Source organism: Apteryx mantelli, chromosome 3, assembly GCF_036417845.1.
Source record: "Apteryx mantelli isolate bAptMan1 chromosome 3, bAptMan1.hap1, whole genome shotgun sequence".
Classification (NCBI taxonomy): domain Eukaryota; kingdom Metazoa; phylum Chordata; class Aves; order Apterygiformes; family Apterygidae; genus Apteryx; species Apteryx mantelli.
In genome coordinates, this window is record NC_089980.1 from 92816764 (window position 1) to 92830934 (window position 14171).

Sequence of the window (14171 nt, forward strand, 5' to 3'; positions counted from 1 at the left end):
GAGTTTTGCCACTGAAAACAAGCTGTGAATTAGAAAATGACAACTGGCCATATCGTAGGGCTTTAAAAAGGCCACCAGAAATAGTCCCACTCTTTGAAAGCAGCATATGTTACTCACTCTTTAATGTGAAAGTCAAAAATGTGCTTGTACATCATCTCAGCAAAAATCCTCAAGAAACTACTCATAACCAATTAAGAGTCTCTGAGGAGCTGTAGAAGAGAATGTAACAAAATGATTTCAAAGTATAGACATGGCAAATACTAAGAGAGTTACTGTTCTAAAAGTCTTGGAATTATTTTATAAACAACAAAGCCAAATTCAGCTGTGATTAAAGTACTGGCCTAAGTTATGTAGTGATAACTGCCTCCAGCAAGGAGGCAAAGGGGTGGGCTGAATTCAGAAAAAAAAAAACATCTGGAGGATGTGAACCAGGTAGAAGATAAGCAGCCCTATCTCTTATGCCTGTCTATCTTGTACTGTCTCATTCATTGATTTTCCTTCTGCATCTCCCCCTGTCTGTCAGCTCTAGTGCTACCTGTGTCTCACCCCACTCTTTTTTTCAGCAAGAAGTTACTGCTGAGCAGCAAAGGGAACAGGCATGGTCTCTAAGGTCCTTCTCTACCAGCCGAGGACTCCCACTAACTCACTGGGGATGCTGAATATGAGACCTTGCTAGCTCCAATTGTCTAACTTCATTGCAACAGTCCGTCTTGCAAGAGAGGAAGGGATGCTGATGCCTCTCGTACTCTGGGCTACAAGTGAGGACAGAGGGGTCTTCCCTGGAGTTTGTCAGCTATGTTGTTGGCCTCTGCCTGCTACCTATGCCTTTGGAGCAGGAACCATGGTACTGTGCTATGTTGGGCAATGCCTCTTCTGCAAGACAGGAGCTGTTCTTCTGTCTCTGTCTTCACCACTTGCCTTCCCCATATGGTGGACCATTTCCTTTGTTTCATGTCTGAGCTTGAAAGAGAGGTAAAAATTGGTGGGAGTGCTCCTTCACTTTAGGCACCTCCACTGCGGTTCCCCCAGCTTTGCAACACAGCTGCAGTTTGACCAACACTGATGCCAGCTGTCATATCACATAAGCCCCAGTCACTTCCCTTGCCTGCATGCTCTGGATGGAGCTATACTTGATCGGGGGCTTTGAGTCACCTTGTGAGCCGCTCTGCTGCCTCTTGGTGAGGTTGGTGACCTCCCTGCTTGAGAGGGCAACAGGCCCCAGGGTTTACGTATGGGGAACGCCCCCCCCCCCCCAAAGATACAGGATATGGCTTTATCCAGCACAGATTGGCAAATGCTCCTATGGCGGAACTCAGCAGCTCTTTGTCTATCCCTTCTATATCAGGTTAGGACAGAAATGGGAAGCAGTATTTTGCTGTCATTGCAAAGATCATTTTAAGTAGGCAGAATTTAAGTATGAAACTTTTTAATCTGGTCTTAATCTAGAAGCTGGTTTAATCCATCACCTATCTTGGTTTATTATCTGTAAAATGGTGATATAACAAAAAAAGATCATTGTCAATATATGTATATTTTATTTTAAAATCCAAGCAGCTTTGCATTCATTGTAACAGGCTGTGTACCAGGCCTTGGATCCTGATAAAATTCAAATTAACATACTTGTTTTTGTGAAAAGTAGTATATATTTTGATGCCTGTAAGTAGTCAGCACTTTGGTTTTGTGTATCGCTAGTGTCTAAGCCTTCCTATGTTCATGTGTTATTTTCTTAATCAATCAATCACTTCTTCTCCCTGCAAAATGTAACCTGCTCAAATAACTGTGATTATACATTCATAATTGCAAAGTCAAAATAAAAGCCTAGAGCATATGGAAATGATCAAAATGCTGTGTAATAGCAGCAATGCCATTTACTGTATATAATCAATTTAGCACACCAATAGATATATACATATAAACTTCTGACAAGCATACTATTCCTTTCTATAAAACTTTTCATTTAAATTCTGCTGTCATTGTTTTGGAATAAATTTTCTTGTCACAAAGACATGGCTTTTTATTTGATTCAGTCTTATTGCATCACTAAAATATTGGCATCTTTTATGTTTTGCAAACATTTGTGGACACACCATTAAGCAACATAAAACACAGTGCAGTAACAAATGCCTGTTTTATGACTGCTGTCAGACTATATATTGTCTAATGGTCTAACATTATCAGCAATCTAAGCCTAAATTATCACAACTAAAAGTCTATGAAATACAAGACACATATATAATCTCCAGGAGTCGATGTACTGAAACATTAGAATTAAAGGTTCAGGCAATCAATTCAGCCAAAAATGCAGTTTTGCTGAGGAATTTTTCACTCAAGCAGCAAAAAGGAAAAGGAAGGAAGCAGCAAGTTATTATCAAAAAGATCACCCATACCCAAAGAAATATAGTTTCTCTGGACATTTATGTACTGTCAGACAGATGAAGAAAAAAAAGGTGAGATTAAAAAAAAAAGTAATTTGATAAAGATGCAGTGTTTATGTCTTTATTGCTTTTATTGTAAATATTTTTGATCAATGAAATTGTTCCATTACCTGTTTGTAAGACTGATTTGTGTTGTTCCCTGACAGTTTTTATTTGGCCTGAGAATTTTACTGCGTGTCTATAGGAGCAGAAGAATTTCAGACAAGGATGATAAATTGCCAGCAACATATGGTTCATTCCAGGTTGTGTGAAAATACTCTCTGTGTTGCTGGACAATGCAACTAATGAAAGTATATCAGGGACACTAGATTTAGATAGTGATAAATTCCAAGGTGTTTTGTTGCGTGACTAGGCATGGTTGGCAGAAGTCTGAGGGGAACACATATAAGGAATCAATTTGCCTTTTGCACGATGGCCACTTTTGACCCACTTTTAAGTTTTTTTCCATCTCCTGTGTAAACCCTAGAAATGAACTTTTTCTTTTGGTTGTCTTTTCTAAAGGTGATGACAGGATCAATTTCATTGGCTTAGAATAACGATATTAATCACAAGGGTCTGTCAAGATACATAATGGCAATATATATTGGAGAAGCATCTTGGTAGAATACTCTTCTTGTTATGAAGCTCCCTTTTATTGTTGTGTTTGACAGCAACAGTTTAAAGGGTAAAGAATGGTCTAAAATCGAGGCACCACAGGCAGACTACGTCGAGTGAAGAGAAGCGGAGAGGAAGAAAAGCAAACAAGTTTGAAAGAAAGTGGCCAGGCTCTCAAATGCATTCCTAACCAAACAGTCCAGGAATTTTGATTTAGTGAGATTCTAAAGTATGCCATTTACTCTCCATGAAAAGGTTTGTGGGTTTTTTTAACTTTCCTTTCTCAGCTAGAAAGGTAGAAGGCACACAAAAGTCTGCTACCTAAGCTGGTTTTGAAATACAAAGGTTCTGTGTTTAGTTTACTTTTTGGATTAGATGTGTCAGTTCCAACAATCCCAAATAACCCATGCTCTTGCCTACCCTCTGTGCATCTTGTCCTTCTTATAGAGATTATACTTCATCTATTAGGCTCTTTATTTTTGTTCCCACTGTTTCCACAGATTCTCTCCAAATGCCTTGCCACTTTTGAAGATCCACATTCTTTGTCATTTGTTTATTGTCCTCTGCTGAAAGTATTGGAGCTGTTTATGGAATACTAATTAAAACCTCTCCCCCCTTTCCCTTTGGAAAAGAAACAGAAACATTTTCCATTGATACAAAGAAAAAAAAGTGGCATGTAGCTGATTTATCTTACTCACATTGTAATTTGCTAGACATCCTCTTTTCCTTGCCTGCTTCCATTTTTTAAGACTATATCAAAGTAATCTGATTTTAAGAAATATTTGTTTTGTATATTTATCTTTTCCTGATTAATCTATTAAAACAAAATTACTAAGTATTATTACGGTTTACTATTCTATATCTTCCTTTTGAACTCTTGGGTCTCTGCAGTGATTTATAAAAATGCATTATACCTCTTTCTGTTTCCATGTTTTCTGTCGAATACAATATTACTTGGAAATTATCACAGGACTTATTATAAAATGGCAGTGGGAGTTTTTCAGTGAATAACAGTACAATTCTGCTGAAGTCTCTGGAGATGCACTGTTTTATCTGGCCTTAAAAATTTGTAGTAACTTAAAAAGCTAACTAAGCACAGGAAGATCCATCCTGTTCTAATGAACTAATTCTTTTCCAGTTGTACTGAATAATGGAAAATTAAAACATAGCTGATATCCATTTCTGTAGGGAAACCAGAAGCACTGTGTTCAATATCCTCCCAGACCAGAAACTTGCAAACTGCATTTATATAAACTCTCCTCTTGAATTCAATTGCTAATACCTATTTTAGTAAGGACTGCTTATTCAAGAAAGGATTTTCAGGCTCAAGCCCTGCCTCAATATTCTCCATTTTGACCAGGCAATTATCTCACCCTCCTGAGCAGATTACAAATTATGCAGAACTACAAACAAGGTGGAAAGGGCAAGAGGAAAATAGAGGTAATGTATGAAGTATGCATCCTGCTATTAGAATTCTTAAAAGCAACCTGACTTTCAATTCAGTTACAGCATAGTGTTATTGTGAAGACACATACAAGATCATTTGCTGGCTTGACTTTTGCATTTGAAACTTTAAAAACTGAAATAGAAAATAAATGGGGAAGAAGTAGAGGCACTCTGTGAGCTACATGCTAACTTGCATAACAGTATTTGTAACCTGAAAAATAACAAATACAATATACTTGAACAATGGTTGTTAAATAAGGAAAAAAAAAATCTGTTTGAGTTCCCACCAATTCATAAGATTTTCTTTGTGTTTGATTTTAAAGGGATATAATTTATTCATAGCATAATTGGATGGGTGTGAATTTTGGGAAATCAGTGATACTAACAAAAGAAAATTGAAGTTTTTGGGGTGTGATGTTGCAGAAGCATTTTTTGATATCTTCTGATGGATAATAAGATGAACATTTCTGTTGGAAATATTACTGAATAAAAGTGGGTTCTCTCACAAATCAACAAACTTTTCAAATTGGATACAAAGACAGAAGCAACTCTGGGAAGAATTAAACTGGAGCATAGCACTTATGGCTGACCAGAGAGAGAAAAAAAAAAGGCTGGTCAGCTGCTTGTGCAAACCTGCTGATGAGGAGCTTTCCAAGGAATTTGATGCAAATATATTTATGTATGAATCATCAGGCAGCTATAAGCATTTTTTCCTTTTTTTGGAGCTAAATTATGTCCTTTCATGAAAGACTGAAGCTCTAGTTAAACTCAGCTAAAGGTAGTTATTTGAGAAGGGAGTATTGTCCTTTTGGTTAATTCACTATTCCATTATGTTTACCGCAAAAGCTTTTGATAAGTTGTCTTGCAATTACAGAAACTTGCAATAATTCCTGGAGGGAAAAATTAATCTTCTGGTGGCATTCCTCTCTCATGCGCTGAAGGTCTTTAGTTCTAGAGCTAAAGGTGCTGGTCATAAATGTTTGGAACCGAATATTTTTAATTTCTCCTGGACACTTTCTGCAATACTGCTGCATGTATAAGATTAGTCTTCTAGCACAAATCTACATCTTAGCTCTTACATATCATTTAAACTAGTGCTTGTGAGAAAAAGTCTGGGTGCTTCTTAATGCTTTCTTTGGATGTAAGGAAGGCAGCTCAAAGACAGTATTCTGCTAACTAATACAGTTTGGGGCAATTTATCTTTTCTAGCACTGACTTGAATTTGTCTATGTGAAGAGTTTTCTTTGATTAAATTAGGCTGTTTCTAGGTAAAGTGCTCTCTAATGCAGGAAAAAAATACAAACAGTTTAATCATAATTTGGTGGAATACTACTTTATTTGAATACATTTCTTTATATGGTCAATGTAAAAATTGAGTATTAATTCAGTTATTTGATACAAAACGTTAAGTTAATCACACTAGTTGGTCTGTATGCTTGATCCTCTCAGTTATATAATACCGTTTCTGTTCCTGTTTTGGTCATGGGAACAGTCCGAGGACTTTATTGAACAGTTTTCTTCCTCTTGCCTGAAATTCTCTTTGTGAATATTCTTACAAACAGAATTTTTCTTGAGATGTGCTGATGGAGAGATGAATATTAAAAGAAAATGACATGATCAATTTAAACAAATGTTTCGTAAGAATTTTCTGTGTTTCTTACCCACCTCTTAAGATTTTCAAATACTGTGACTTGAAAATGGTTCCTGATTTGATCCTCAACCCACTGGTCTAAAATAAAATATTAAAATGGAGAAGTTATTCAGACTTACTGTTTCTGGAAGACTTTGTAAGCAATAAAACCAGTGTAATTTTGCTGCATAGAGAAGAAGGATGTGGGTAACAGTGTCTCTGTTCTGCAGATGTGTTTTATTTGGGCTTTTCTACCATTGGATACAACAGTTTTTGAGAGGCATGGAATATTAGAACAATTAGATCATTAGCTACAGTAAGGGGCTTTCTCTTTTGCAGTTTTTTGTCAATTAGTTATTTACTATATCTTTTAAAGATTGAATTACTGAAAAGAAGGAATAGCTGCTTTTTTTTTTAAATTGAACAGATTGCTGGATTTGTTCATACCTCTCTACTAACAGATCTTTACTCCATGTGGGATCAACATATAGTTCCATTAAATGTATCTTAATCCCCACCCTCCTTCTCCACCCCAAATATGCACCATGTGGAAAGTCCCAGTATAACAATCCCAAATGACACCCCACTGGTGACTACAGTTGTACCTTCTTTGACAAAAAAGATCTGATTTTAACTTAACTATCATATTTAATCTTATTAGAATTCCTGAATGCAGAATGATACGGACATCTTTTGGATTTGGAGTGAAGACAATATAATACTAATTAGTATTTATTGTAAGAAAATGTATCCTTAGCTAGTTAAATGATGGAAGGTACCGCATTTGGTACAGGTGTTGAGAAGAAGGGAGTCCAAACGTTGTACTGGCAAGTGACCTGCTAGTGATATAGCTCTAGAGTCACTACATACAGTTTTTTAACTTATGTTTAGAGGATCATTTATGATTTACCTTACAAAGCAGAGAAACAATTAAAAAAACAATTATTTTAACAGACTCTGGTAACCTTTCTTATTTTAGGCAGTATTTTGTAAATTGTTCATGTCTAGTTATTTTGAGTTTTAATATTTTACATTATTCATATTCATTTAAATTATAATTTGATGGTTTATATTTCTCTTTAGTCACACCTTTTTAAAATATGTTCGATTTAATGTATTGCTCTGCTGTTTTTTCACATTGCTATATGTAATGCATGGTTTGTTCTGTTTCTGTGCATATAAAATATTCTAGTTGTTTGCAAGGATTATACTTCATGCAATGAAGATAGGAAGAACTGGATGAAGAGAGACTAGTGACTCATTTTTTCCATCTACATTCATATTGGAAAATTTCTCTTTATGTCTTTATGGGACGAAGTTGCTCCTGAGGGCATGGTGCTCCCCAAGGACTTTGAATTTTCTCTGAGTTGGCATTTAGTGCATAGGTCTTCAATGTGTTCGTAGTGTAAGATTTGTTCTATGGCTAATATAGTGCTCCTTTATCCCAAATATTCAGACAGCAACAAATATCGGTCAAATGTTCCCTAGGGTTCCTGTTTGTTCAGTTTGGAATTGAGAAAAAAGAGTTAATTGGTATATGTGGTCTTCTGTTTTTAAAATACATTGATGATTACATTTCCTCATATCTTAAAGAATGTATGTTTCTCACTGGATGAAGCTGCAAGATTGCATTGTGTAATTTGAAGCCTTTTTGGCACTCAAATGGGGAAAAAAATCTAAACAGACTTTTTGTGAAGATTCTGTAGAAGAATGGTTTATATACTACTGCCTGTTATTGCACAGCAGAAAAAAATAGCTGTGTATTTATCAATACCATTGCGTTATGGTGAGCTGGCACTGTGAGGTCACAGTTTGAGAAAAGGCTTACACTTTTCCCTATTCTCGTGATGAATAGCATTCAGCAAAAAAAAGGGCGAGTAAAAATCACATCAAAATTCCTTTTCCTCAAAGGCTAAAAATAAAATGGACCCCCTACCCCCAACCTTCAAATACTCTAAAAGTCCATCCAATGTAAATAATGCTCTATAAGATTTTGTACTGGATTTTGTACTTATTTTCACAATCTTTTACGTTAACTTTGAATATGTAAAACGAGACTAAGTGTGACTTCAGTCCAACCCTCTTGTAAAGGGAATCTTTTAATGCTGATTACATTTCAAGGCTTGTGAGGGGAGAAAGAATCTAACTTGATAAATTCTGATATAAAACAATTTTTAAATGATTCTGTATTTAGAAAGTTATGAAAAATTTTCCAGTTTGCTGCCAGAAGTGCAACATTAACAATTAGAAGATGAACCCCGTGTTTTTGTTTGAGAAAGATAATGGCAAGACTTTGAGTTAATTTAGACTGTGTTAGAGGAGGAGCATGATATGAACTACAATCTCTGTCACTGAATTATGTTATGGTCTCCGCATTTAATAAAACAAGTGACTTTTTATGTACAAACCCAGTTCAACTGATTATTTTGCTAATTCTACTATTTATGCAACAGTTTGTGTTTTTAGCCATACATTTCTAAAAGTGTTATTTTATATATGAGTGCAGTATGTGTATCTCTGAACAAACAGCCTCCTAAAAAATGGACTACCAGGTTGATCAAAAAAATCTTTCAAATAAAATGTGAATTCACAATCTAATTATAGTAACTAAGTGCATGCGGTAAATTAAAAGTATTCCATGACTCATATTTTAGTAGCTAATATGAAGGCTCACTCTCAGATTATTCCATATAAAGAATTAGTTCACTGAACTGCTTCTACGCCTGTTTTAGCACGGTGACAGTGCCAAAGGACTGAAAGACTCAGTAAGGCTCCACATGAGTCCAGGTGCATGCAACACCTGAGATAGCTGTAAGATTAAAGCCATAAGTTGTGATTTTCAGTCTCTAACATTTTAGGAGATGCTGAGCACTTTGATCTTTAACATAACAGATTCTGGTTTTATTTCTCTTTTCTATTTTAGCAGTTCCTGGGCATTTGCTTTATTTTTTCTTCACCTGCCGAACTACAGGAGTTGAGAATGTGGTCAACAGTGTAATCTAGAGAAAGAGAAATCTCATATCTTAAAAGTATGAGTAGATATTCCCCATTCGGATGTCCTGTTCTGGACACTTAAATTCATCATCTGAAAGACAGTAAACACCTGTGGACCACACAGCGGCCATTTTGATCACTATGAAGTTCACAGATTTGATGAGAGATGCTGAAGGAAAGCCAACAAGAGAAACATGAAGAGACTTGGTGACTTGGCTGCATTTCTCCTAGTTGATGATTTGATGAAAAATCCAAGCATCTGCCACCTGGGAGACAGTGGAAGTGGAAGCAGTTACAAATTCAGCTTACTGAGCCATTGTTAGTTTCTGGAAGCAAATATTATGTAGCAGAAGGAGATATTAACACTAAGAATCCCTCCCTCCCCATTTTGTAAACCTGAGGGCTTGATATAACTTTAGATATGTGGAAGGTTTTAAACCAGTTAACAACACATCGTTATTGAGAGGATTGGTAGAAACGTTCTTGGAACAATAGTTATTTTATTCAGGTGGAAGAAACAAATCTCTTTGCAGAGCTAGCTGTTTTGTCTATAATTTCAGCTGAAACCTGAACTGTGTGTAAAGCTCCTCAGAAAGATTAATTGAGAGGCTAGAGAGGCTACGGTAGGATCAGGGATTGCAGAGAAGTGGTAGGAACATGAGGGTTATATACAAAGAAAGAGCAGAGGAGCTCTGGTAGTGTGATCTTGAGAAAAGCTCAGATGTAATTTTGGGGTCAAGTGTCGTCTGAAAAGAGGCTTGGCTCTAGGGGAAAATCAGCTGTCTCCTATTTGAGTTCTTCTGGAACTTCAGATATTCTTTGATAAGTAAACAGGATTTTATCTAAGAAACACCTAACAAAAGCAGTGTTTCCTTCCATCACAGCAAGCTGCAATCTCTTAAATTTGACTAGCCACATGGATCAAAGAAAGGCAGCAGTATGACTATAAGCAGAGAAGCATTTTAATTTAGATTTTTTTCCAGTCTGTACAAAAGTTTAGAGTACTTAGACTGAGGTGCTTGATTCCAACTGATTTTATCATTAACTTTTTAATTACTGTAACAGGGAAGTGTCTGCTTTATTTAAACAGCTCATTTCACTCCATATCATTTTTATCAATGGGGGATATCATTTGTGAATGTATAGGTCATTTTATAGAAGTATAGAAAAGCATTCCACATAGTCCTTTGCCCATATTTTGGGGTACGATGATTACTCAAACACACCATGCAGCGATCACTGAGCATGTGAACGTTTCTGTAATACCTTCGGCTGCTCCAGTGAGCTTGCTCGGGTGGGATTTTTTCAGACAGTTTGATGGCCTGATTTTACCCTTACTGTGAATCAACAGACAAATGGCAGTGAACTCACAGTCTTGAATAAGTACATGTTCATCAAAGTCGTTCTGGTAAACAAATTGTGGCAGCTCTATTAATCATGTCAGGTTTAAGTTCCTTGCTTGCTCCCTTCCCCCAGCTCAGGGCAGTTGTCACACACAGTGTTTGCCTTATGTTGGCGCAGAGGACAGAGGAGAGACAAACCAGTACAGAAGTACTACATTATTTAAATAATTTCTCTGAACCATACACTCTATATGGTTTATGGTCAGTAAGCCAATGGTTACATATCTGTGAATGTGGACTGGGACTTTTTTTCCACTAACTTGACTTAAAAAATATATATATTATTTCTATTCCTGAGATGCTTTAGAAGCTCTGTGTCAAACTGCAGCTAGTGTCTATACAGAGTTTTTGCAACTGCTTTCTATATGCAGCAGTTATGATTTTATTTCATGCCTACAAATTTGCATCACTAGGTAACCACATGATTTTGCACATGTAAATAGAGTTCCCATAAAATCTTACAGTTTACGCACACGGAAGCATTTGTGGGAAATTGCACGGTCATTTTAGAGTCTAAACTCCTTTGTTGAAATTAGCTCTGTGACAGTAAGATTGTTTCCAGATCTGTAAGTTTTTCATTTTTAAAGAATATTGTGACCAAAATCTGAAAATAAATCTGAGGTTTTTTCTGTAGGCATTCACATTTTTCTATTTTGCTATGAAAACAAAACAAAATAAAAAAGCCTTAAGTAGAACTTTTGAGAGAAAATTCACATGCACAACCATCTGTTTTCTTGCTAGCTATTTTTTCCTAGCAGTTATTAGGGTGGCGTCTTTAGCTTTTGCCAATTGTGGGGCTGAGCTCTCCCGCCCCGAGGAATCGCACACCTTGCAAGCAGATGTGAGCACGTAAGACTCAGGATGACTCTCCCTCCTTCCCTACCTACCTCACTTCCCTACACGCACTCACATCCCCATGCACAAGCGTTTACAAGGGGAAGCCTTGTATGACTTGTTAACTTTGCCCCATTAGGGCCGGTGTGTGAGCTATTGGCACAGCGCACCAAAGAGCAATTTCACCAGACGCTGATCTTGTGAACTGTGGAAATGAACCTTTCTGAGCAGCAGCCCGAGCATTAATAATTTAATGGCTGCAGAGCTGTGAGCAGCAAAGCTTATTTCACCTCATTCTGTAACTGTGTGAGCTCCTTTAGGACGCGTGCATGTATGCAAGAGCTGACAATAAATTGAACACTGTGCAACTGCTGTTTGACCTCCATATGTTTTGGCACATCAGGAAGTCTTCTAATGTGTATTAGAGGGGGGTCAGGCACAAACCTTAACTCCATTAGGTGAACTGGCACTCTTAGGTAAATGGTAAAGTTTGCAAAGTAAAAGTCATAAGTATTTAAACAGAAAAAAGGCTCTAACCTATAAGTAATGCCCATTTCAGAGTAGTACTGTTTATCTTTTTGAACATCTAAAGCACAGATCCAGTATGCAGTAAGTATTTCCACTTCCTTTCCTGTTGTCTAAAGTGAATGCTGGCTCTGAAATAAGTAATAATAGATATGGGAGCTTTAGCAAAGAAATGCAAGAACAATACCAGCAGTTGCTGGTGTACTTTAAACATATGGATTCAGCACAGCTATGCAACACTTCTTGAATATTTTCTATTATGTGAGTACTGCAAAAACAATGGGAATGGCAGATTGACAGCATAGGAAAAATATGAAAATCAATATGACTCTCACTGGTTTAATATTACACAAAGGACTGATTTTTTTCAGCAGAGATCCTTTTAGTGTAAACATAAAAATATGTACGTTACTTATTCTAGCAACGGTATGTCAATGGAATATGATTTTCTTTTCTGAGAAAATATGAAAAGATTTATTTCCTTACAAAGTTTAGCTAGAACTAGCTGGGCTAATGCTTTGAGTTAATGATTTTTACAGCATGCATATAAACATTTCAGTATGGAAAAAAAAAAAACCCACCGTCCAAAATGGTGACTCGATTTCACATTTCAACTTATTTTAAGAAAATTGTGGGTATAAGACAGCAAATATAGAAATAGTTAAGGACCTGTTTCTCATTCCCACTCAAACCATTTTATATTGCTCCAGCAGTAAGTGAGAATTAAGGTCTTGATGTGTTTCAAGGTCTAAAGAAAAAAATGGTCTGCAATTTAAGTTAAAAATCATCATAATTATTCTAAGGCAGACTCTGGTTTAAAAGGGTCCAGTTCTGGCATTCAGATCCAAAATTCTTTAGCAGTCTATGGTTGGGGCTTATCTTTATTAAAAGCCTTAGTGTTATTATCAGCAGTGATATTGTTGATTAGGAGTTAATGGGTGCATAAAAGTTTGAAAGCTAATCCAGCTAACTTCAAGCAGTTTATTGATTTAAAGCTATAGAAACGTAACCAATTAATATTACAAAAGATCCGACCAGAATAATAGTTTATTGGAGCATGCTGCTGCAGTTTGCAATAGAGCAAATCAAACATACAAAATCAGCTACCTATTTTTATACCTTAATTGTTGTTTTCAAAGCATTTACAGTATTAGTTAATTTCTGTCTTTCTGTTTTAAAATCAACATAATAATATTAGCAAAATGTCAGTTACCAGGATGAGTTTTATAATATTTCATCTGGCATTTTTAAGATAGAAAGTATGATGTGTGCACAGCATAGAAATCCTCTAGGGGATAAAAATATTACTTATCCTCAGCCCTCAATAAGGGAGGAAAAATGGGACTTAGTTTATGAACTATTATGGTAGTAGACAAAACTAAAAGTTAGGGGGATTTCAACTAAATACCAAGCACCACAAGTGCTGGGAAAGTTTGGTTCAAAACTTAATGTAGATGTCACAAACTTGATTTTATAAAAATTACTAAGCAATTAACGTTAGGAATGAAATTATCCAGTTAATAGCACAGGCCAGTAATACAAGACATGCCAGTAAGAGAGAACATAAAAAGTCCGGAAATTCAAATTGAAAAACATTTTTTTTTTAAAGATTCCCATTAAGCAGAATTGGGGATCTGTTCCCCATTTACCTTTCTGAAGACACCATCTCTGGCAAAACAAGCATGGCAGTTATAGATGATGCAGTGGTATGTCTGATGTTCAGAATCTCTGCTTCTAGCTAGCAGAACATTATTTCACCCACATAAAATATTGCAACATTTGAGTAAGAAAGTTTGGCTTCCTGAGTGTGCTTGTAGAGTCTGCAAACTGTTTGCTCTAGTTTTAAGGATGTGGGAGTAGCATGAGAAAATGTTTAGTGCTCAGAATTAAAATTGGCTCCAGAGAGTTACTGGCTTCTTATGTCATTGCTCAGAAACGTGTTTCAAGGCCTTTTCCTTTCTTACAGGTTCCTCTGATTTCTGATCACTCCCACTGAAGACACTAGTAGGCATAACCAAGAATACACTCACAGGTCCTTTTTTCTTTTTCTAGTGTAGGAATGCAAAGAACATCAGATGACTCTTTTCATAATAATAAAAGAAAGGTAAAGACTTTTTAAAAGGCTGAAACTTAAAAAAGGTGCCAGAATATCGTGGTGCTTCATGGGCTGGCTAGTTAATGGAACCAGATGATATTATTCAAAAGACATTAAAAAAATCTACAAAGGCATAGAAAATTTGGTTGCTTAATTGCCACTGTGGAGAGCTGCAAAACTCCTATTCAACCACTGCCCAATGTGGGAGGCAGTGT

The 14171-nt window shown here is 36.3% G+C and overlaps 1 long non-coding RNA gene across 1 annotated transcript; it reads right to left on the minus strand.

Moving 5' to 3' along the window:
* Positions 1-5813: 5813 nt before the first annotated feature.
* LOC106489651 (uncharacterized) lies at positions 5814-13689 on the minus strand. Its single transcript, XR_010883898.1, has 3 exons — positions 13511-13689; positions 11874-11992; positions 5814-6204 (listed from the first exon to the last, which is right to left on the minus strand). It is a non-coding gene; the product is annotated as an uncharacterized lncRNA (long non-coding RNA).
* Positions 13690-14171: the final 482 nt, after the last annotated feature.